This window comes from Mastigoproctus giganteus, chromosome 6 (genome assembly GCF_048544385.1).
Source record: "Mastigoproctus giganteus isolate SK-2022 chromosome 6, ASM4854438v1, whole genome shotgun sequence".
In the NCBI taxonomy this organism is placed as follows: Eukaryota; Metazoa; Arthropoda; class Arachnida; order Uropygi; family Thelyphonidae; genus Mastigoproctus; species Mastigoproctus giganteus.
The window spans coordinates 23177716-23204394 of NC_143580.1; the positions used below are offsets into that span (position 1 = coordinate 23177716).

The following is a 26679-nucleotide window of genomic DNA, read 5'->3' on the forward strand; positions in this document are numbered from 1 at the left end:
ATATAGTCATGTTTCCAATCGAAGAGTTAAGATTGAATCCCATCAGTTTTAAAGTCGATAATTTTTGTTATTTTGTTTGATTATTATTCAAAATAAAGCGTTCTTAGGGGAAAAATTATAAAGAGGAAAAACCAGTAGACCTGCAGTAACTGAGTTGTCAACGCCATAATAGGAGAGTAGGGGGAGATGTACTGCTTCGCCGACTACACTCACTCCTCAAAACCATCTGGTGCACTGAACAAATTCCGCTAACATGGAGGAAAGTCATTATCGTACCGATCTACAAGAAAGGTGATAACCGGGATTGCAAGAACTACCGTGGCATCAGCCTCCTTTCCATCATCGGAAAGGTCTTTATGAAGATCATCCAGTCAAGGCTGCAAAAACATCGCGAGCAAACCAGTCGAGAAGAACAGGCGGGATTTAGACCCGGGCGAGGATGGATGCTGTGATCAAATCTTTGCCATCCGTCACTTGATGGAGGAGAGGATCCGGTGTGGACAGCGAACCGTCATTGTTTTCATTGACTTTAAGTCTGCTTTCGACTGTGTCCATCGGCCTGCCTTATGGAAACTACTAGAGGTCAAACATGTACCTCGAAAAGTCATCATACTCCTCCAAACTGCATACAACGGTTTAACCAGCCAGGTGCGCATCCAGAACGATTTATCTGAGGAATTTACCATCCAAACTGGACTTAATAACAAATACATTGGTGCGTTTATTGATTAAAGGGCCTCCCCGTTGCTTTTCAACATCGTGGTCGACGCCATTATGAGGCAAGCATTCAGAAACAGACGGGGCATACAATATGACAAGGATCACTACGTGACTGACCTGATGTTTGCGGGTGATAGTGCTATCTTTGCTGGTAACGACTCTGAAGCCACGGACATCCTCTACGACATTGCCCGGCCATACGGTTTGAAGATCAATGCTGATAAGACAAAGGCCCTGACAACAGATGGGTCGCAAGCCACCATCTATCTCGAAGGCGTCGAGATCGAGCAAGTGCAGGACTTTAAATACCTTGGGTCGCTGGTCCAGGAGAAGAAAGTTGCATCCACCATGGAAATCCACAGCAGAATTGGACAGGCGGCCACTGCGTTCGCCTCGCTCAAATGGTGTCTGTGGAAGAGGACCGACGTAGCCTAGTGGTCAGGCGCGCGGGTGCATAAGTACACGTGCCTTGAGTGACCGGGGTTCAAGCCCGTGACTGCTGAATACGGTGCTGTTTCTTGTATTCTGTCTATCTTGTTAACTCCTCTGACCGTTTGGTCGTCCCGGAGTATAAACAGAAAATTTATTTTATTTTATTTATTTCCTCAAAGTCTAAAATCCGACTCTTCCGGACTTTGATCCTGCCCATTCTCCTTTACGGATCAGAAACATGGATTTGTCTCAAGCTAGATTTAAACAAACTTGAGGTATTCCAAATGCGATGCCTGCGGCAGATTTTGGTCATCTCACTTCGTGACCGCATCACTAATGATACCATCCGCGCCAGATGCCAACAGCAACCAACCATTGCCGACCAAATCCAGAAGCGAAGGCTTAGATGGTTTGGCCACGTATGTAGAATGGGCACGATCAGAATACCATCCACACTCCTTTGGAGACAACGACCCACCCAATGGAGCATCCAACGGACCGCGCCTAGGAAAACGTGGGCCAAGCAAGTGGAAGATGACTTGAAGAGCCGACGCCTCGACCTTAACCAGGCCAGGACTGAAGCCATGGATCGTAAGGTATGGAAGAACATCACAGAGCAAGTCCGAAACCCTGGGGCACCTACAGCAGCATACTGGTTGCGTGGCCAACCGCCTCCTCCAGCTGCCAGCTAAGGACCAAGAAGAAGGAGAGTAGGACTGGTGTTTGATTTAACCAAGGTTAGATATTAAAATTTCGATTTTTTTTATCTTGTTTTTGCTAATTTCAATGAAAATTATAACTGCAAATTATCTGCAGAGCCAACTAAGGGAAAGAAAGAAATCTTACCATCGCTGCTTCACAACTTCTCTTTGATTATCGAAATTCTATCTGCGCATGATCTAACATTAAAAACAAAAAAAAAAAAAATGGGCTCGTCCGGGATTTGAACCCGGGACCTCTCGCACCCTAAGCGAAAATCATACCCCTAGACCAACGAGCCACGATGAGTAGGTTCCAAACTTATCATAGTTAATTTGAATGATTTCATCAATATTTAGACCAAATTTAGGCCAAATTATCGGCCTTCCAGGATTACAAATCCAGGAACCCTGGAAAGCCGATAAGTACACTAGTGTCCAAAAGTTAATTTACAATTATAATTTTAATTTGTTTTTTAATCATTTTAATTAATTACTTTTAACTATTGTCTAATTATGAAACGCGAAATTTAATACGATAAATACTCAAGCATGATCATACTCCTTATTGATCTGCTGAATTACTTAGAATCCTCTTAGGCTTAGATTAAGTCCTAGCGACATCTACAGCACTCTTACATTAAGCTATTGAGATGAATTAATAACTGATCAGTGAACGAATATTTTAAAGAGGAAAAAACTTTAAAATCAGCTGCATAGAGTGGTCGAGAAATTAAGGTGACTTCATTGGTGCGCTTTTTGATTAAAGGGCCGAATGAGGAACCTTGTGGGGCAAATTTGGCAAAGGAAATAATTATAGATGAGACCACTGAATACGATGTGATAAGAATAGATAAGTACACTGGTGACCAAAAGCTAAGTTCCAACCACAAATCCTCTCTGTTTGGGGTTGTTTAATGGAGGTATATTTCTTTTAGAAAGTTGTATAACTGAATCTCCCATCAAGGTTTTTTAGTGCGGAATCTGTTAGAACTTAAGGAATAATCAAACGCCAGACCAAATAAAGATAATCAATTCCATAAACATTTTGAAAATGATAATCGTTTAACATAGATAAATTGACTGTTTTTTTAAAATTTTAAAATTTCGATTTTTTTTTTCTCTGGCTAATTTCAAACAAAATTGTAACTGCAAATTATCTGGAGAGCCAATTAAGTGAAAGGAAGAAATCTTATTATCGTTGCTGCAAGACTTCCAGTTGAGTAAACTTTGATTATAGAAATTCTATCTGCGCATGATCTAACATAAAAAAAAAAAGAGAGAAAAAAGAAACTACGAACGGGCTCGTCCGGGATTTGAACCCGGGACCTCTCGCACCCTAAGCGAGAATCATACCCCTAGACCAACGAGCCACACTGTCATGTGTCTACTATTTCCTAAAACGTAATATTGAATGAAAATCATGTTTATTTATGTGAAGTGGCAAGTAAATATGGCCCATCAACACAAAAATAGCGCAGACTGGTTCGAAACGGAAATGTGGCCCTGGAATAATGAATCATAGATGCGGCCTCCAAAAAACATCTTCGGAAACCAATAGAGATAAACAATTTATCTCTTAAAGACCAGCCAACTTCTCCCATGTTACCAGCAAAATTCTGATGAAACTTTGCGATGTAGTGTAAGCCTACAGATATCCAATGCGCTCTTGCATTAAGCTGTAATAAACTAATAAATTCTTGAAAAAACTGAAGCCAAATTATTCCATTGTAAAAATGAAAAAATAATACATGTATGTCATCTTAAATCATTCCTATATTAAAATGGTGTTGACTCTTCATACTGTGAGCTCTACACCCATGCATGAGTTGCCTAGGTATTGCACAATTTCAGATAAACAACTAAGATTTGAGCAATATTGTCGTTTATGGATGTTAGAATATTAACTATGATAAATTAAACACTAACCCAGTGTGGCTTGTTGGTCTAGAGGTATGATTCTCGCTTGGGGTGCGAGAGGTCCAGGGTTCAAATTTCGCAAGACCTCGTTCTTTTTTTTTTTTTTTTTATTTCATCAAAGATGACTTTCATAGAAGTATTTTAAAGAGCAAAAATTTTAAAATCAGCAGCGAACAGTGGTCGAGAAATTAAGGTGACTTCATTTGTACGTTTACTGATTAAAGGGCCGAATGAGGAACCTTGCGGGGCGACTTTGGTAAAGGAAATGATTCTTGATGATACCATTGAGTACGATGTGATAAGGACAGATAACTACACTGGTGACCGAAAGCTAAGTTGCAACCACAAACCTTCTCTGTTTGGGGTAGTTTTTTTTTTGGGCCATTTTTTTTTTTTTTTTTTAATTTTTTCGTGATATTTCAGACTAATGTTGTAAGTTAACTTTTGTACATTAGTGTATATAGTCATGTTTACAATCCAAGAGTTAAGATTGAATCCCATCAGTTTTAAAGCGGATAATTTTTGTTATTTTGTTTGATTATTATTCAAAACAAGGCGTTCTTTAATAGGAGAAAATTATAAAGAGGCAAAACTAGCAGATCTGCAGTAACTGAGTTGTCAACGCCATAATAGGAGAGTAGTACTGGTATTTGATTTAACCATGGTTAGATTTTAAAATTTCGATTTTTTTTTCTTCTAGTTTTTGCTAATTCAAATGAAAATTATCTGGAGATCCAATTAAGGGAAAGAAAGAAATCTTACCATCGCTGCTTCACAACTTCTCTTTGATTATCGAAATTCCATCTGCGCATGATCTTGCAGTAAAAACAAATAGAAAAATGGGCTCGTCCGGGATTTGAACCCGGGACCTCTCGCACCCTAAGCGAGAATCATACCCCTAGACCAACGAGCCACGTTATCTTATTCTTTCTATTTCCCAAAATACATTTGAATATAATATTCTTTCTAGCACTTTCACGTTTAAAATCATGTTAAAATCTCACGTTAATATATATCAAAATCATGTTAAAGCATGATCAAAATCATGATTTAACGTTAATATATATCAAAATCATGATCCTACAGTTAAACTATATGAAGTAGAGCGTAAATATGGCCCGCAGACATGGGGAAAAAATGGTTTGACTGGTTCTAAACGAAAAATGCGGCCCGAGAAAATCAAATCATTGACTAATCGTAGAAATCAGAAAGTAAAAAAAAAATAGGGCTCGTCCGGGATTTGAACCCGGGACCTCTCGCACCCTAAGCGAGAATCATACCCCTAGACCAACGAGCCACCTGCTTTTAAAATTGAACAGAACCTACAAATTATTATTAATGTAGGGATGCTGGACAGTTTCTTCCTCGTTCGTACTCTTCACTCTTTCCATTAAACTGAGCAGATTTTTACCTTGTTGACTGAGACTTTACGACTGCTTCACTTATCTCCACCACACACACACACACACACACACAAGATAAGCAGCCACTTCATTTCTCCTACGTGCTGATATTCTTATCACTTCCGTGTGGGCCGTGCTTAGCCAGTTTCTATAAACTGTACACAAATTCCGGTTGCGTCCCCTTTAGGATGCAGGGGCTGATCTCGTTAAGCCTAAAGGCAAAATGCAGAACGAAGTTTACAAAACGTAAACGTGCGTTGTTAATAGAAATATACTAATGAATTATTTTCGGCCCGCAGAAAACAATGGTTGTACTACTTTCGTTTTTGAGATTATTTGGGCCTCAAAGGTGGATTCTTAAAATGAAAGCTTAATAGAAAATTTAAGTGATTAGAGGTAGAGGGTTGTACTATAGGAAGACAACACGAAAATATAATTAAAATAAATATGGCCTGCAGATATCGTGCAGAAAAATGACTCCGACTGCTTCGAAACAGGCAATGTGGCTCAAGAATAATATATCATAGATGTGGCAGAAGCCGAAACAACAAACCAGAAATGCGACCTAGGGATAATAAATCATAGATATGGCCCCAGGGATAAAGAACGTAGATATGGCCCGGATAATAATAATGGATACAATATCATAGATGTGACTCTAGGATAATAAATCGTAGATGAACCCATGGATAAAAATCATAGATGTGGCCTCGGGAATAATAAGTCATAGATGTGCACTATACATCGCTGGTGTTACCCCAGGGATAAAAATGATAGATATGACTCGATGAAATAAATCATAGATGAAATCATGGATAAATATCATAGATAGAAAAAATCAGTATAACCCACAGATTAAAAAATCATAGATTTGGCTGGATATAACAATTCATAGATGTGCCCCATAGATGTAACTTGAGGATAATATATCATACATGTTGCCCCAGGGATAAAAATTGTAGATAGATGTGACTCGAAAATAATCATAGATGTGCTTTATGGATAATCATAAATGTGGCATTAGAGATAATCATAGATACGGCTTTAGGGATAAACATAGATGTGGCTGGCCTTAGGGATAATCATAGATGTTGCCGTAGGGATAATAAATCATAGTTGTGGTTTGGAGATAACAAATCATAGATATGATTTGGAGATAACAAATCATAGATGTGCTCCATATATGAAATAAATCATATATGTTGCCTCAAGGATAAAAATTGGGAGATGTGACTCTAGGATAAAAATTGGCAGATGTGACTCTAGGATAAAAAATCATAGATGTGACACCATGATAATAAATCATAACTGTGACTCCAGAATAATAGTCGATAATGAATCATAGATGTAACTTGGGGATAATAAATCATAGATGTTGCCACACGAATTAAAATCGTAGATGTTACTCGAGAATAATAAATCATAGATATGGCTTAGGGATAATAAATCATAGATATGGCTTAGGGATAATAAATCATGCAGGAACTCATGGATAAAAAATCATAGTGTGACCCACTATGATTTTTTAACAAATCAAACATGGGATAACAAATCAAACATGTGTTCTCTGGGGATAAAAATTGTTGATGTGTCTCAGAGATAATAAATCATAGATATGGCTTAGGGATAATAAATCATAGATGTAGCTAGGTGATAATAAATCATAGATGATCCATGGAATAAAAATCATATGTGGTGCAGAGATAACAAATCATAGATGGTACCTCATACATGTAACTTGGGGATAATAAATCATAGATGTCACTCGAGGATAATAATCATAGTGTAACACACGAATTAAAAAATCATAGATGTGGCTTGGAGATAACAAATCATAGATGTGCTTCATAGATGAAATAAATCATATATGTTGCCCCAGGGATAAAAATGATAGATGTGACTCTAGGATAATAAATCGTAGATCTGATTCCAGGATAATAAATCATAGATGTGATTTATCTATGATTTATTAGGAGGACTAATTAGGACTCCAGGATAATAAATCATAGGCGATAATGAATCATAGATGTAGCCACATAGACGTAACTTGGGGATAATAAATCATAGATGTTGCCACAAGAATTAAAATCGTAGATGCCACTCGAGGATAATAAATCATACAGGAACTCATGGATAATAAATCATAGATATGGCTTAGGGGTAATAAATCATAGATGAAGCTAAGTGATAATAAATCATGGATGTAGCTAGGTGATAATAAATCATAAATTAAGCTAGGTGATAATAAATCATAGATGATCCACGGAATAAAAATAATATATGTGGCTCAGAGATAACAAATCATAGATGGGGGCCCATACATGAAACTTGGAGATAATAAATCAGAGATGTTGGCCCAAAGATAAAAATCGTAGATGTGATTTGAGGATACTAAATCATAAGTGAACTCATGGATAAAAAATCATCATCACTGGAGATAAAAATTTTAGATGTTTCAGAGATAAAAAATAATAGATATGGACTAGGGATAAGAAATCGTAAATGTGGCTCTGTGGATAAAAAATCATATATGTAGCGAGGTGATAATAAATCATAGATGTAACTTGAGAATAATCTTATTATCAATTAGTAACATCTTGATAGATGTAGCTAATTGATAATAAATCATAGATGTAGATAGGTGATACTAAATCATAGCTGTAGGTAAAAAAAAAAAAAAAAAGGTAAGCAGCAGCAGCCATTATCAATCCACTGCAGTATGGAAGCCTCAACAATTCATGTTGAGGGAAATGGACCATAATCTGCCACGCTGGTCCAGTGCGGGTTGGCAGATCGACCGTATTTAGCAGTCAGGGGCTTGAATCCCAGTCTATCCAAGAACGGTGTTACTGCACTCCCGGCCCTGACCACTCGACTAAGAATGCCTAGGTAGGTAATACTAAATCATAGATGTAGCTTGATGATAGAAAATCATAGATGTGTCAACGAGGATAAAAATCAGAGTGACTCGATAATAATAAATAATGGACATGACTCGAGGATAATAAATAATAGATTAACTCATGAATAAAAAATCATAGATATGGCCCAGGGATAATAAATCATACATGTGTTACCCGGGTATAAAAATTGTAGATGTGTCTCGGACATAACAAATCATAGGTATGGCCTAGGGATAATAAATCATACATGTGGCCCCAGGGATGAAAAACACGAATGTAGCTAGGTGATAATAAATCCTAGATGTTCAAGGAACAAAAGTCATGGATGTGGCCCGTTTACTTATAAAAACGGCCCTGCTGACTGGCATGAGTTTGATGTCTCCCATATAAAACAATTTGAAATTGTTTCACCGACTCAGATGGGCATTTGGAATCCACAACAGACAAATCAGTTCCAGGCGCGTTTTCAAACTGTTTGCAGCCGGCAATAAAATTATGAAATTCCACTTCAGTCGGTATCTCTTTGGATGCCGCTTGTACAGCTTAGACACGCTACTCTCCTTCTTACTCTTGGGAGGCGTTACCATGACTACCAACAATCTAGCCCGATGTAACGCGAAATAGAATAATTTGTCAATATTTATACTAGCCCCGAGGAGCTGATGCTGTCTGCGCGCCTGACGACAAGAAAACTTGTTGATTGAGGCACTATATCACGCTTAACTAGAAGGGAAGGGGGGGGCCTTTGAGCATGTTCCTAACGCTGTACATTTATTAAACGAACAATTTTTCTTCTTTTATTATTTATCTGTTTCTTTCAAAGCTTATTGGGGTGGTTATTGTTTTTCAGACGATGTGCTTTGTTTTCTTTTTTTAAATCCCAGTTCTTGTATACAAACATAATTGTTGGAGGCTAACGCGGTAAATGAGATTATGCACAAAAAAAAAAAATAAATAAATAAAAATAGAGGCTACTTTTGTTCGAAAACACAAAAAACGAATGCATTACTTAGGCCTAACAAAAGACACAAAACAAGCCAAAGCTTGTCTGCCTGTAGATTTCACTGTCATGTCGTATGCAGTCATTAATGGCTGGTTGCTAGGAGATCACGCGCGCTATTGTTGGCCACTGTACATTGCAGATGTTCCCGGATCATATAACTCCCGCTGTTACTATTGTCTTGCTCGTGACTCATTTGAAGTTAACAAACCGCGCCATGTTTCTGGAGATATAAATTAGGAGAGAGAGAACGTAGATCAGTGACGCAAGGAGGGCGCGAGGTTCTAGGAGCTCGCTTCTGTGAAGGCAGTTAAAAGCATTTTTTAATTAGGTCAGTCACTCTGAAGAAGACATATTAAAAATCACTTCGAAACGTTTCAAGCCGATTATTTTTTCTAATCCCTCCAGCAAATACATATCATAGTTAATAAATAATCTGAAGAAAGATAATCTTAAAAGACGACACGTTTCTAAACATTTACAGCAAAATCGATGAGGTGGTGGAAAAAAGTAGGCTTAAAAAGGAAGTGACATCGTGAGAAAGGTTTTTGCACAAATCTGACAGTATCGTTTGGTAATTACGTGCTGTGTAGTAGATAGTATCCGTCCACCTTTACTGCATCATTCTGTCATCTCCCGCTGCCATGGCAATCATCACTGATGCCGACACGCTTACATATGGCTGTTTAAAAATAGGCCCGACATGCCTGTCGCGCGGTGGTAATGTAAAACCACCGTCTGAATATAAGATTCGGTCATCAGTCAGCTTCGCCTCTTGATTAGCCGGGATTGCTTTCTCCTCTCCTTCTCGGAAGTTGAAAATTGCATCATCCCCCCCCCTCTCCCCCTACAACGACATCTTTATAGTGGCATTCTGAAGCCCGTGATTTTTTATTATGGCATACTCATCTTTCCGCGTCTGCCACCAGGCCAGTGTTCTAATAAAGAGGCAAAAAAAAAAAAAAAAAAAAATCAGTTACTAGTTTCTTTTCTCTTTCCTTGGTACAGTATAAGATTCCTAGAAAGCGATAATAATAGGCACATTAGTTCGCTTTTCTTTCTTTTTCTTTTATTTATTTTTAAAATTTAATAGTTTTGATGAACAGCAGAAGATTACATAAAAAAAAAAGCAGACGATCTAATTACTTATGCGCGGTATTACGTGTCTATTTCAAAGAAATATCATTGCACGCGCAGACACGTGACAACCATCGGTGTCTATTTCGCGAGAATATGCAGTCGATCTTCATTGTTGTCAGCAAAGTTGATTCAGCGTGGTCGCGTGAAGCAGCTGATGTACATTTCATACACGTTTTGAATGTTAGCCTATTAACGTCACCAAGTGCTTGTGACGTCATTTAATTCTTGTACAGTTCGTCTGATTATACATAGCTGTTGACTGTGAATAAAAGTTTGTTTTTTTTCTTTTCTTTTTTTTTTTTTTGCCAACTTAATACATGCCACAAAGCATCTTTGTTACTCGTTTTTTTTTTTCCAACGTGATGATCAGACTTTAAGTTTAGCTCGCACGATTAAGAGCTCTTAAGCAGACGAGTGTCACGTTGTTAAATATATATAAGGAGCTTTTAAAACCCTATTTTTTATTCACAGTCGAATCCTTCTGTAAGTTGTGTGAATAGGATTTCCTCTTTTTTTTTTTTCCTTCGCTTTTTGCCAATACAAATCCATGTCATTCCGGTTAAGTAGAAGAATAGTTCTTCACTCCTGTGCAGAAAAGCTTTTAAATACAGAGCCCCCATATTTCCCCTAGCAGTACGTCACTCTACCCATCTACGACGTCTCGTTAATGGCCTCTTCAAGAAAGATGCTGCGTTTTCTCCTTGTGAATAGCCTCATTGTGAACTACTTCACTTTCTCTGCATTGAATGTGAGGTACGGGTGGGTGGGTGGATGGATGAGAATGCTGACTGGATTTTTTTTTTCTTTACGAGTGTCCAGACGGCAAGAAAGAAGGAGCCTCCAGTATTGGGATGCACAACAAATTACGCTTCAGACACCAAACATCCGCTCATGACCTCTGAGAGGTCGACCGCTGATCCTTGTCGGCCGGAAGATGGCACGACAGGCATTGATGTATAGAAGTCGCTTGTTTCTGAGAAAGTACGGAGATCGGGGGTCCGTGAAAGAAGTGCTCAAATTTGTCACCAGTAATATGCGGTGGTGTCACCAGAAATGAATGACATTCTGTCAGGGGTTTGGGGCGGCGAGAAATCGTTCTGGGGGTAATGTTCAGGAAAAAATGAATTACGACGGTGTCAATTTATACTCTTGATTGACTGTTTCAGTCAATCATCATTTTGTTTTTAAGGACATTTAAGAATAAAAAAGTGCGGCGTCAGCGATCAACCCCACATCCTTCCCCCACCCTCCGAACAAGAGTAACCTCTTTAAGAGTGAACAGATGGATCTGTAACTGTCAAAAACCTAAATTTATTGTTACGCTTATGGAATTATTTTATGGCTACCAGGGGGCGATAAAATGGGCACTTTGTAAGCCACTGTAGGCTTGGCAGTCGATAAAGTCCACTTCGTGTGGATGCAATATGTTTACCATATTGCGACCAGCGCCATCTGTATCACCTGTTGTTCACATTTCAACCATCTGTCAGAGTTGAGCGAAAAGTGGTGCCAAGTGTTAGATAATTATATCTAGCCCAGCCTGCCTCTCCCTCCCCACCCCAAATACTCCAACCAACCAACTTTCATGTTCCCGTAAGTGGAATTCCCTCCCTAGCCTTCTTCATTATGCTCATATTAACGCGCCATAGTGTCCCACTACTAAATAAAAAGCTCTTTGTGTTCTCCCCCTTTGGACGGCTGTGTAAACAGACGCGTAAATTGCATGCAGATGGTATTCGGTAGACATATGGTTGCGGAAAATTTTGGCTAATTCTGTCTCGGGGTTAATTTCAGGGTTAAGAAATCAATAACAAGATTAGTTCGGGTTAGGCCTAGTTCGAGTTACTGTGATTTAGACAGGAAGTATTTCTAGCAGTCGAAAACAACAATGCTTTGTGAAATAAACTCAAAATCAGCACGTGAGCATACGTCATACAAACAGTAAACAAAAACAACAGAGCACGTGGAAATGCCATTTATTTCAACCAATAACAAACACTAGTTTTATCTGTAAAACGCGAAATTATTGAAATCGACACATGTTGGCACGTGATTTAAATAATGGAACATTGCAACCGATAATAATAATCTTCAAATATTTAGCTAAATGCCTAAGAGCAGGAAGAAGTTAATTTATGTATGGTTACTGCATAAACCAACTCTCATATTGTGGAGTTATACTTCATAACTGGTTTGTCCCTATTGCAACAACAGGGTACCTGCCCACCTAACGCTGAGTAAGCCAACAAGCTTCGAAACGGTATCCGCCGAGAATAAGTAATATTAGTCTTCTCCACTTGTAAAGCGTTACTTATTTAAATCAGTGCAATACCTCGGCCATTCGTTGTGAAGGTATTTACAATATGAGATATAATTAAACTATGCATTCACCTTGGTAGTAGAAATGACGTATGTGCAGTAACCATGCATAAACCAACTCCTTCAATAATAATAGACTACGAGTTTTATCTACAGATAAAAATGTTTTGCAGATAAAACTGAGTTTATTATTATTATTATCGGTTGCAATGTTAGATTGTTTATATCACGCGCCAACACGTGTCGATTTCAATAATTTTGTTTTGTAGATAAATACGAGTTTTATCTACAAAACGCGAAATTATTGAAATCGACACGTGTTGGCGCGTGATATAAACAACCTAACAACCTAAACAACCAACCGATAATAAAAAATAATTAAAAACAATTTTTATCTGCAAAACTCGAAATTATTGAAATCGACATGCATTGGCTCGTGTTATAAAATGAAATCAATCGAGCACGTGCTTACCTGGAAATTGACATTTATTTCAACCAATAAAAAATACAGTTTTTAGCACGTGAGCACACGTCATACAAACAATGAACAACAACAACAACGACAGAGCACGTGGAAATGTCATTTATATCAATCAATAAAAAAAATACTAGTTTTATCCATAAAACTCGAAATTATTGAAATCCACACATGGTACCACGTGATATAAACAAGGAGCCATTGCTACCGATAAAAAAATAATAATTAAATAATAATATTTTTATCTCTAGATAAAACTCGTAGTTTTATAAAAACATTTTGTAGATAAAAACACGTCGTTTTTTTATTATTATTATTGTTGCCATGTTTCATTGTTTATATCACGCGCCAACACTTGTCCATTTCGATAATTTCCAGTTTCGTAATAAAACGAGCTTATCTACAAAACTCGAAATTATTGAAATTGACACGTGTTGGCGCGTGATATTAACAATGAAACATTGCAACCGATAAAAAAAAAAATAATTTTTATCTACAAAACCGGAAATTATTGAAATCGACATGCTTTGGCTCTGTTTATAAAACGAAAACAACCGGGTACGTGCTTTACTTGGAAATTGACATTTATTTCAGCGTCATACAAACAATGAACAAAAACAATAGATCACGTGAAATTAAAACTTATTTCGACCAATAAAAAAAAAATACTAGTTTTATTCATAAAACTAGAAATTATTGAAATCGATATGCAGTGGCTCGTCTTATAAACAATGATTGCAGCCGATAATAATAATAATATTATTATTAAAAAAAAACTATTTTTATCTACAAAACTGGAAATTATTGAAACCGACACGTGTTAGCGCCTGATATAAACAATCGAACATTACAATCGATAATTAAAAAAAAACAATTTTATCTGCAAAACTCGAAATTATTGAAATTGACATGCATTGGCTCGTGTTGTAACCGAAAACAACCGAGCACGTGCTTACCTGGAAATGGACATTTATTTCAACCAATAAAAAATACGGTTTTTAGCACACGTCATGCAAACAAACAATGAACAAAAACAACAGAGCACGCGAAATTGACATTTATTTCGACCAATAAAAAATTACTAGTTTTATCCATAAAACTCGAAATTATTGAAATCGACGATATTGTCACGTGATATAAACAAGGAAACATTGCTATCGATAAAAAAATAAAATAAAATAATATTTTTATCTGTAGATAAAACTACGGTTGCCATGTTTCATTGTTTATATCACGCGCCAACACTTGTCCATTTCAATAATTTTCAGTTTCGTAGGTAAAACGAGTTTATCTACAAAACTCGAAATTATTGAAATTGACACGTGTTGGCGCGTGATATGAACAATGAAATGCTTTGGCTCGTGTTATAAACGAAAACAACCGAGCACATGTTTACTTGGAAATTGACATTTATAAAAAATATGGCTTTTAGCACGTGAGGATACGTCATACAAACAATGAACAAAACAATAGAGCACGTGAAATTGACATTTATTTCGACCAATAAAGAAATACTGTTTTTATCTGTAAAACGCGAAGTTATTAAATAAATAAATAAATAAATTTTCTGTTTATACTCCGGGACGACCAAACGGTCAGAGGAGTTAACAAGATAGACAGAATACAAGAAACAGCACCGTATTTAGCAGTCACGGGCTTGAACCTCGGTCACTCAAGGCACGTGTACTTATGCACCCGCGCGCCTGACCACTAGGCTACGGCGGCCTGAAATCGACAGGTGTTGGCGCGTATATCTAAACAATGAAAACAACAAAGCAAGTGCTCACTTAGAAACTAACAATTTCATCCAGCTATTTAGCACAGCAGCCATATTTTTTTCCCTGATAAAATGATAAAAAGCGTGATTAAAACCATTTCTTCTTATGATTTAAAGTACGAAACATCTCTTAACGAAGTGAAGGCTTCAAGTACCATCGTTAGATTAAACAAAGTTTAATTAACGTCGACAATAAGAGAAAAAAATAAAAAATTACTCTTTTGCACGGACCTTCATTTCCTACAGAGAAATTACTTTTTTAAAATGTTATCACCACGATAAGAAACGCTCAGTCTGGAGAGGTCGGCTGGGGCATATTCATCCATTATTTGCGTCCGAAGCGTGAGACTCTTGTAAACACTACGCGTTAAAGGAGCGTATCCCCACGAAAGTGTGTACTTAATTTCCGACGAGCGACCCTCACCCAGTGGTTAATTGTGTACTTCAGTTAATTACTTCTTTGTGTATATCATTCACCCAATTTGGGGCAAAATTTAGTTAACGCTGTACCGGAAGTGACGTTTTGAATGAAGATATTTAAATTACATCTGTGCAACGCCTCTCGAAGAACCACAGAAGCGATTTAGCGGATAATTCTATGCGATAAGATTAATTATAGTTCCGGATCCGGGTTCGATACTGGTTTTGTATGAGGAGTGATATTATGTTTCAAAATAGTGTTTGGAAGAAATAAAATTTGAATTAATTACTTCCGTAGTATAAGATCCATCCAGTTTGGATCAAATTTAGTACAATACCGGAAGTGATGTATTGAAGAGGTTTGAAATCAAGGTATTTGAGTGCTACTGGTGCGGTGGATCTGAGACAACGCGAATTGCTGTGAAAATGATAACCTAGTGCGGATTCAATACCGATTCTACACCGGAAGTGATTAAACGTCTCAACAGTGATCCAGAAAAATTCGTTTCAGATGCTTAGATAATTGTAAAATACGAGACTAGGGGTACAATAAATAAAAACAATTTTATATATCATTTAAGGGGATATTTGACCCGGAAACTCTCCCATTGGAGAAATAAGGATCACGAATCCGAGGTATCTGCCAAGTATCCAAGTCACTATGTAATTGGAGTGATTATTTCGATTTTCTTGGATGTTCAGTAATGGTTTGTGTAGAACGTACCACAGCGAGTCCAATATCGTTTATCTTCAGCGATCAGTGACGAACTAATTGAAACATTATCTGTTTCTCTTTCTCTAGACATTCTCGAAAGAGAGAGAGAGAGAGAGAGAGAGAGAGAGAGAGAGAGAAAAAAGAACTATAACAAATGTGTTTGTTGATAGACGATCGGGCTTGTTTCGATAGCAGAGTAATCAGTTATCAAGGATCAGATCATCAGTTACCAGAACTAGCGCTTTCTCTTCAAAATAAACCATAAATAGTAGTTTACATTCTTCATTCTATCCTTTCTTAAGTGCTTTGCTTTCAAGAAATGGATGAAAAAACAACTACAACTCGATTATAATTATAGAGCCTTTTCAAAGATCGAATTTTCTTTTTTTTTTTTACAGTTTCTTTATATCTGTATAAGACAGCCTATCTCATATTAATTTTGTATATTTTAATTTCGAATAAAACCTGAATTTATTTTTGCATATATTAAATAAATTTTTACGAATATTAAACATAAATTTTAAAATATAATTTACGAATTGGAATAAGGATGAGACTAGTGCTGCCATCTAACTTTGACCTAATAAATTATAAATTATAAGCTAAATTTATGTTTAGGTATATTAAATTAATTTTTATGAACATTAAACAATTTTCACATATAATTTCGAATAACGGTGAGACTAGTGCTGCCATCTAACTTTGATCATAGGAATTATACGTGCAGTAATGTTAATCAAAAGAAAATCTTTATTTTCAAATTTATTTTTAATTTTTAAGGAGTCTTTTGGTAGTTTTGTTGAGCAGCAGACGATGCCGTAGTGGATGTTCTATAAGCTAAATTAGTCAGACGAGTACCTGCCAAGTGACTGTAATTTGATCTCTAGAACACCCGGGACTTAGCAGAGGGGTGTCGCTTATGTCAAAGTATCAGTTCCTGCCAGACGGTGCCACGAAAATTTCATTATGCAGTCTGTTTAGAAAACATTTCGTTTGGTTCAAATGTTTTCCTGTTTACCGTACTGAAATCGACATGTCGCAGACGTGATATAAATAATGAAAACAACTGGGTCACGTGCTTACTTGAGATTGACAGCTTTTACCGCCAATCAAAAAAAAAAAAAAAAATCAGAAAAAATCAGAAAAAAATCAGAAAAAATAGAACAGTTAGTCCATTCTTAAAAAAAAACTTTCCGCTAATTTAATAATAATAAACAAAAACAACAGCAGTTGTATTAGAAATTGCATTCAAAGTTTTAACTCCAAGAGAAACTATTGGGGCCCTTGAAGACAACCATGTAGGGTGACAATAATGAAGATTAATTGACTGGCAGAGAGATATTACAGTTGGATCCAATTCTTGGGTTTCTTCAAGGAGACGTGGCGAGTGAGTGAATCTTATCTCGCGCAGCTGCAGTATCTGATGCAACCAATCGGAAATGTTAATTACCGTAATTGTCTCGATGATTGCAATTGCAGTAACTTAATGATGAACATAATTGTTGGTCAGGGTCGGTAGAAGTTGCTAATAATATGGCATCGAATAGATGCTGAGAAACAAGATAATAATATCATACACTCAGTGAGCAGTGAATTATGGCTACCTCATTCGTAATGGACCGTGCGACATAGTTGGTAGTATAAAAAGCCAAACAGCTTCTTAGTAAAGGAGTTTCAAAAGGGCATGATTGTGGGAGCTCGTGCGTCGGGTGCTTCCATATTGGAAACGGCACGTCTTGTCAGTTGTTCATGGCCCATTGTGGTTAAAGTGTGACAATGAATGTGTCAAACGGATCAAACTACCTCCCGCCGACAGAACTGTAAAGGATTACGCAAAGTGGATGTTTATGGTGAGCGAAGGATGCAGCGTGTTGTATGGGATAAACGGCAGGTCACTGTGCGGCAGTTGACAAAACAATATGGGAGAACAATATCCCCATTGACATTGGCTACACACTCAGACATATGTGTGCCCATGTCATGGGTGGCTCCCAGGCACCCATGACGCCTATCTCCACCTGTATATAGTGTATTTGGGTAAAACCTCCAGAAAAATAAAGCGGAAAGGGCCTGAAAGTGTATCTTATCTTACTGTGCTAAAGCACAAAATCCTGCAACCACTAGAGGAAGTGCTATACTGGTGGGTGCCAACAGTCCCGCCCCAGGATATACAACCTGGGAGCCCGCAAAACAAAAAAATAAAATAAAATAAAAATATAATAATATAAAATAGAAATAGAAATAAATAAATAATCCCGCACCCACTGGAGAAAACACCATACCAGTGGGTGCAGCAAAAACATTCAGACGTATGGAGTTTCACAGCAGACAACCCAAGACACTCTCTCCTCACGGCTGATCATCGTGGTGTCAACAACTCGATAGTTGGACACTGGAGGATTGGAAACGAGGGTGCTCGAATGAGTTCAAATACCTAGGTGGAAAACACCCACGGACGTTTTCGTGTGTGGCGCAAGCAACAGGAGTCCATGGACCCATCGTGGATGGTGCCCAATGTCCAGGCAGGCGGCGGTGGTTGCTAAATATGGGGCATGTTTTGGTGGCAAGAACTAGGACCACTGGTGTGTATGAACCAACGTTTCACTGATGAGGTCTACTGGCAGCTCTGAACAACGGCAATCTTTGTACAACGTTATCCGGAGCTACCTCACTGACAGAACGATTATCGTCAATACCCCCTACAAGGCAACACAGAGACAAATCCACAGAGGCTGCCCACGAGGATCAGTGCTGGGACCAACTATGTGGAACTTACTGATAGACAATTTCCTGAACGAGTACCTGGAGGAAGTTCGTTCGCAGGCTTTCGTGGACGACCTTGTCTTGACAATTGCAGCCAACTCCAGACTACAGCTGGAGACCCAGGCAAACTGTGCCATACAAACCCTCCAAAACTGGGTTGGACTTCAATTGCACCAAATCTCACACACTAAAACTAACTCCACACTCCTCAAGGGAACTCTGGATATACGCAGACCTCCCACAGATAAAAATAAGCAATACAACCATCCGATTCAGCAAAGAACTGAAATATCTAGTCATACTCGACACGCAACTGTCGTTCAAACCACGCCTCAACCACCTGAGAAGAAAGATACGCTTTTGCACTGCCCTGGTTAAAAGAATCGCTCTGCGAGACTGGGGGATTAAACCAACGCACAATGAAGCTGTACTCTAAGGCAGCACTTCTGCCAATAGCAACATATGCAGCGGGTGCATGGTATAAAAAAGCCGGCACTGCTGTCAACCTAAGGATCCTGGATTCCACTCACAGAACTATGCTATTGTCCGTTACCCGTGCCTGCAGCACGGTGAGCACGCACACACTATAGGTTATCGCAGGAGCCCTCCTCCTCGATCTTGAGGTGGTCAAAAGAGGCATGATCTATGAGCTCACCACGGGTACAGCCTGCACACACCAGGATTTCAATGCAAACCCCGCAAACAACCACGCTGAAGAAAAAAGAAGGCTCCAGACTCACCTGCTGCAGGTGTGCCAGGCGCGCTGGGATGCCTCCTCTAAGGTACAAATCACCAAAAAATTCCTCCCCAAAGTTGACAGATTTCAGCCGAATACGCCGACCTGGTATTCACCAGGCTTATTCACGACCTACCTATTAACAGGACATGGTGCCATCAAGGCCAAGTTGACCTCACTCGGAATTACAAACGATCCGAACTGTACCTGCGGCGAGCAAGAAACTTGGCAGCACCTTATGTATGACTGCCACCAAAATGACGACCTCCGCTGCCAAATGGTCACAAGAATACAATGCTGTCCCAAAGATCAAGGACGTCTCTTAGAAGGCAAGGAGACATACATCGCCTTTTCTGAATATTCACAGGAACTATTCGCGAGACGCCGAACCTGCAACCCCAACAAGCGAACCAAACAACCTAACCAAGAGGAATAGGAGAAACCCGACACGGGGATCTGGATAACAACAACAAATCTGAGGCAAGGAACAACCACAAACAAAAGGCTCAACTGATTTAAGTACAAAATATAGCAGGTGGACTTAAGACTCACCCTTCCGGAGAACAGAATCCCAGCCACAACAAGAGACTGACTAACTGGACACTCTAAAACGACCCACAACTCTATACTTAACTGAAGACAACATGGACATGGAACCATGCCACATGAATGACCATAATCCTAGGACCGGACTGCTACGCACCAAGCCCGGACTACGCAGCTTGCTGCCAATAGCTTTATTGGCGACCTGAATCGAGCACTCTAGCCCGTTTCACTTTAAACGACACTCCCGGCGGAGAGGGGGAAGACAGCCTCCTGGCTCCCCTTCCCCCGCCGATCCTCTCTTCTCTTGGTGGGGCATGAGTATGCCACACTGATCATCTGGGGACATCTTCTCTATCGTCCCCATTCTTCTGCCTTTACCCCCAGTCTTCCGCCTCCCCCACTCAATCGATATTAAGTATTTGTTAATGCAGAAGGTAAATTTAAATAACTTCTTTTTTTTAATATCAATTATTTTTTCAGACGCTTTGGTTGGCATTCAGTTCTTTATTGATGAAAAACTACTTTAAAAGAAATAAGAACCAAAAGATGAACTGTCGTCTAGGATTTGAACGCGGGACCTCTCGCACCCAAAGCGAGAATCAGACCCCTACACCAACGAGCCACGTTTTGCTCGTTCTCTGATTTCAATTACATCTGAGCATTTAAAAAGATTAATATGGAAGAAAACAAAAGATTTCCAAATTTTTTTTTCAATTTTTCATCTGTCTAGGACTTGATTGTTATTGAGGTACACAGGTGTACCTTAATAACATTCTAGCCCATATCACACGGAGGAATGCCGTTCCTCTGTGTTACCAGGCAATACTAGGTGGTAGATGACTCTCATCAACCGGTGAAATACCACCACTTTGCTTATTGGAGGCTTGAAGTGATGGAACCCAAGTTTAGTCTCCAGAGCTAAGTTCCGATTAACCCTTCTCCATCTCTTCCATCATGTAGTATGACTGATGACTTTTGAAGTTATGATGGTCATCATGGCGAAATCCAAACTTCCTTATATTTCGAACAATCTTGATGCTACGAAAGCTCCAGTCCTGATGGATGGTATTTTTCCACTTATTCTCAAAACCTGTGCTCTTAAACTTACTCGAGTACTGTGTCGCCTTTCTTATTCCAAAGGTGTTTTCTCTTCTGCTTGGAAATTTGCTCCCAGCTTGTTCCTAAAAAGGGAGACAAGTCCCACCCATCCAATCATCGTCCCATTGCAATTACTTATACTCTTGCTAAAGTAATGGAGAAATCAATTAACCATCAACTCTCAAACTATCTAGAATCCTTCCATGTGATCAACGATTGCCAGTATGGATTCTGTCAGCATCGATCCACTGGTGATATTCTGGCTTATGTTATCCATTTAGGGACAAATGCAATGGAAAGGTTTGGCGAAACTCAAGCAGTTGCTCTTGACATCTCAAAGGCTTTCGATAGTGTTTGGCATAAAGGTCTTCTAAATAAGCTTCCATCTAATGGTTTGCCAACTGTTTTTTGTAATTGGTTATCCAGTTTCTCTCTGATTTCTCACTGATAGTGATGGTAGATGGTTTCAGGAACATGCAATGACTAACAGCTCCCTGATCTCAACTCAATTCAGCATGTTTGGGACTTGCTGGAAAAGAACATTCGATGCTACAATCACCTAATAATTTCGAGCATTACTGGAACACATTGTCCAGAATCTGTGGAATCCATGATAAAATGTATTTTATGGGTCCATTGTTCTGGATCAAGTCTTTCCATACATGGTGACCGTGTATGCAGATGGCATTGGATTCTTTCAACAAGACAATGTCACGTGTCACAAGGCCTGCATTGAGCAGCAATGGGTCGAGGATCATGTCTAAGCATTTTGTGTGCTCCTCTAATCTGCAAGGTTTTTCAGATATCAGTCCTATCGAACATTTGTGGGATGCAGTGTAATGCATCATTCCCTCAGCTGCTGAACTTCGGGAGGACCTTGTGTTCAGCTGGTCCAGGATACCTGGGGGACACCTTCCCGGGTCTCGTGGAAATGATGCCACGCTGGATGCAAGCAGTTTTCATGGCACAAAGAAACCCAACACGCTGTTAGCTAGGTGGTCATAATGTTTTGGTTCATGAGTGTATATATTGGATTATTTAATTGTTAAAAATGTATCTCAGTTTATATTCAAAGGATTTTCATAAAATTTTAGAAATTTATGTATTTAGAATGTGTATTAAAATAATTATAAAAAGTTATTTAATTAAGAAAAAAAAAAAACAACCAAAGGCATTATTTTGATTTGAACTTTTCTATTTTTTATTTAAGAAATGGAATATCGAAAAAAAAATCATAAAAATTGGCAAATTATCAGATATGAAAAATGATGCTATTTGTAATTGATAAATTAAATGAATTTTATTTCCTCTTATATTTTTTTGGTGGAAATTGTTCAGTACCTAGACCTTGTTCAGGACCTTGTTCAGTACATGTTTTTTGTTTTTTTTTCAAATAAAATATAGTGGGCTCGTCCGGGATTTGAATCCGTCCTGGGTTCAAATCCCACACTAAAAGTTAATTAGATTGGCTCGTCAGATAAAAAATGACAGAAAAAGAAAGTAATCAGAGGAAAAATCACAGAAAAAAGAAATTAGAGAAAAAATTAAATGGCGAGAAAAAAAAAATTAAATTAAAATGGCAGAGGAAAAAAATCATAGAAAAAATAATAAAATTGAGAAAAAAATCACAGAAAAACGAAAGAAATCAGAGAAAAAATTAAAAAGGCAGAGGGAAAAAACCATAGAAAAAAAATAAATTTGAGAAAAAGTCATAGAAAAACATCATATAAAAAAAGAAAAAAATCACAGGAAAATTCATAAAAAAAGAAATCAGATAAAAAATGACAAAAAAGAAAGAAATTAGAGAAAAAATGACAGAAAAAGAAAGAAATCAGAGGAAAAATGGCAGAAAAAAAGAAATCCAAGAAAATTCACAGAAAAAGAAAGAAATCAGAGAAAAAACAAAAATAGTCAGAGGAAAAAAACCATAGAAAAAATAAGAAATCAGATAAAATATCATAGAAAAAAAGAAAGAAATTAGAGAAAAAAATCATAGAAAAAAGTCAGTTTGTGGTACCACGAACAAGCATACGCGCCATACAAGGGTGCCGTAGCACCTAGGTTGCAAAGTCTTCATGAATGGCACGCAGACTATGGCCTATGAACACCGAGAGGGCTCCGCGGAAAGGTAGAGTTAATAATTAAATACTGATTTTATTTTCCGTATAACTATATACAGGGCTGCTGGTCTTACTTTGATAGTAATCTGATTTTGCTGAATGAAAAGCTGACGTTAAAGCAGTTTAAAAAAAAAATAAAGAAATCGGGCTCATCGGGGATTTGAACCCGGGACCTCTCGCACCCAAAGCGAGAATCATACCCCTAGACCAACGAGCCACGTTTAAGATGTGTTCGATATCTCTTAAAGTTGATTAGGTAAAACTTTATTTATACTAAACCATACGAAATGTTTTGCATACAGCATGAGTTAAAATCATAGAAATCATCGATGCGTAATAAGCTTCTGCGCATTCTTCACATGGCGAATAGTTCTTCGAATTTTGGACGGAATTGGCTGTCTTGTTGAAAGAGTCCAATGCCATCAGCATGCAGGGTCACCATTTAGGGCAAAACGTAGTCCGAAACAATTACGAAGTAGGATCTGGCGGTGAGGGTGTTCAATGAGGATGAGAGAACCCATTGATGTCCATGAAAATATCCCCAAAACCATAATACCACCATCACCACCGCCTGTGTTTGTCCAACTGCAGATTTTTCACCTGTTCGTTGTCGAATATGCACCTGTCAATGGCATGACGGAGCAGAACCTTGATTCATCAGACCACGTGACTCTTTTCCAGTCACCAAATGTCCAGGAAAGGTGTTCCCAAGCCCACTGCTGGCAAAGGCCTTGATCAGTTGTACTACATGCATACATGAACAGGTCACTTATCAGTAGGCCTATCTGCAAAAGTGTCCTTTGGATGGTGAGCCTGGAAAAGTTTTTGTCCACTCCAGTTGTGGTCTGTCATTAATTTATGGTGGATTGTAAGCCATCTGTTGTCCCAGACAGCACGTGGCAACCACTCCTCATCTCGGCCGTTAATCAGGTTGTGGACAGCTGGTGTCATTCGGGCGGTTGTATTCTTCTTCGGACCATTCCCACCACAGCTTCACTATGGCGGCCCTCGAACAGCCGACAATGCCTGCGGTTCATGAGATGCTGATCCTGCCTTCCTGGAGCCGCAAATCATTCTCCCATACAAACTCGTCCCATCGGGTCTTTCCCTTTCCCGATTGCATGGGCTTTGTACTGACGAAAAGACAACACTACCCATGCCGCCACTATATATGCTGCGCTGTCAGTGACATCACTCTTAGGTGCTGTGGGATGCGTACACTCGTGGAGACAGGGAGTGGTCATAATGGTTTGGCTCGTGTGTAAATTAAATACAGTATTTCTAATCTTTATTATCTAATCACATCTAAGCCTAGATGTGATTAGATTGGACTATTTTTTAAAATAAATTGATGCTATAGTGATTGGACTATTTTCTAAATAAAAATTGGATTGAAATTAGTGTTTTGAGAATCATTATATGAAAAATACTCCTCGGTTCCTTCTATAAGGGTCTATGTGTGGATATGTCTTAGCCCCAAAATTTATACACGCTATATGAGTTCCAAAGCTATTAAATCCCCAAAGTAATTAATATCAGTGCTGGAAAGGAAAATTGCATTATATTTTATGCAGATACCAAAATAGATGTTATCTTCTTCCTGTTGTTTTCGAAGTATCAATCATTAATGGATGTTTTTATCCTGTATTCGTAGATCAATGAATGAACAGTGAAATTGTAAACATTTCGTAAATAGTGAAACAGAGTTTATCTTGTAAACATTTACCAAACTTATTTTGAAGCAATGTCGCCTATGTGCGACATTTCAGCGGTGCTGTTGGCCCAGATTTTCTTTTCATGCACGACAACGTCCCAGCACATAGAGCACAATTGGCAGAGGAATATTTTGAAACTGAAGATATCCAACGACTGCCATGGCCAGTACGACCATCAGACTTAAATCCGATCGAACATGTGTGAGACACCCTTGGGCCTCAACATTGTACGCCGACAGCCAACTCCTCGATCACTTGCTGAGCTAAGGTCTGCCCTGGGGGAAGAATGGAATTTTGTAACAGAATCTTATAGATACCCTTATGTCGAGCATGATTCACCTCATCCTCAGGCCAGTATAGCCGTGGGAGGTTGGATTATTCATACAATTCACCGTACTGATTCATGGAACCATATTGTATCGACATCTGTAATGTGATCTTTTTTGTAATTTCTATACATCCTCTATAAATGTCCTTCATACCTGTCTGAAGTTTCTTGCTGTCTACTCATTTCATCATTATTCTATGATACACCACCATACCAAATTTTTTCCGCTTCATCGCAAGCTGCATGAGTTACACCACGTAGTAGTAGTAGTAGTAGTGGCATATGATGCAAGAAAGGAAGCTTGTGTAACTGACGCTATGCTGCTGCAACAGGATCTGGAAAGGTTGAGCAGATGGGCTGACAGGTGGCAAATGAAGTTTAACATTGACAAATGTAAAGTACTACATATGGGAAACAGCAACCCCAGAGCAACGTATCAACTCTGTGGTATTACACTGACAGTGGTAGAGAATGAAAGGGACTTGGGGGTGGTTGTGCAGGCAGATATGAAGTTCTCTGAGCAGTGCAGACGGGCTGCAAGAGTAGCTCATGGAGTATTGTCAATGATATACAGGAATTTTTCCAGCAGGGATAAGGAGGTGATTATTCCATTGTATAAGGCAATGGTCAGGCCACACCTAGAGTACTGTATACAGGTCTCGAGGCCTCATTTCAAGAAGGATGTAGGGATGCTGGAACGAGTACAGAGAAGGGCAACAAGATTAGTGAATGGAACAAAGGGTTGCTCTTAAGAAGAAAGGCTTAAGTTTTGCAAATTACAGTGTCTGGAGACTAGGCATCAGCGAGGTGATCTGATAGAGGTGTATAAAGCCTTGAATGGTTTGAGCATGCTCAATGCTGATGGGATTCTTCCTCTTGCTCAGAATAATCATCTGAGAGAGCATAAATTCAAATTGAGAAAAGACAGTTGTAGGATACATGTGCGGAAATTTGCCTTTAGCCAGACTTCCATCCCTTGTTGTGGAAGTTGATAGCCTAAATAAATTTAAGGCTCAGCTGGACAGGTATTTTTCGAACGAACAGAGGGGTGAAGTGGAAGTTTTTTTTTTTTGGTTGATACTTCATTAGCTTGCTTTCTTACATCATATGCCTCTACTAATGCTAATGCTAATGCTAATGCTAATGCTAATGCTAACAGCAGCCAAAAAAAAAAAAAAAAAAAAAAAAAACATTTCGCACATTCATACACCCTTTAAACGTTTGTCCAGTTCCTCCTTGAATTTTTTTAAGCTATTAACTTCCACAACGACAGATGGAAGTTTGTTCCAGCATTCAACTACCTGCTGGCTAAAGACAAATTTCCACATATCTGTTTTTTAACTGTCTTTCCTCAATTTGAATTTATGCCCGCTGAGATTCGTAATGTGAGCAAGAGAAAGAATCCCATTAAAATTGATCCTACTCAACCCATTCAAGGTATTATACAC

At 38.5% G+C, this 26679-nt stretch overlaps 4 non-coding genes across 4 annotated transcripts; all 4 read right to left on the reverse strand.

The window, feature by feature from the left end:
- Positions 1 to 2080: 2080 nt before the first annotated feature.
- On the reverse strand, positions 2081 to 2152 carry TRNAP-AGG (transfer RNA proline (anticodon AGG)). The gene has a single exon. It is a non-coding gene; the product is annotated as a tRNA-Pro (tRNA).
- A 999-nt stretch (positions 2153 to 3151) lies between these two features.
- TRNAP-AGG (transfer RNA proline (anticodon AGG)) lies at positions 3152 to 3223 on the reverse strand. Its single transcript has one exon. It is a non-coding gene; the product is annotated as a tRNA-Pro (tRNA).
- A 1388-nt stretch (positions 3224 to 4611) lies between these two features.
- TRNAP-AGG (transfer RNA proline (anticodon AGG)) lies at positions 4612 to 4683 on the reverse strand. The gene has a single exon. It is a non-coding gene; the product is annotated as a tRNA-Pro (tRNA).
- Positions 4684 to 4995: 312 nt separating this feature from the next.
- Positions 4996 to 5067, reverse strand: TRNAP-AGG (transfer RNA proline (anticodon AGG)). The gene has a single exon. It is a non-coding gene; the product is annotated as a tRNA-Pro (tRNA).
- Positions 5068 to 26679: the final 21612 nt, after the last annotated feature.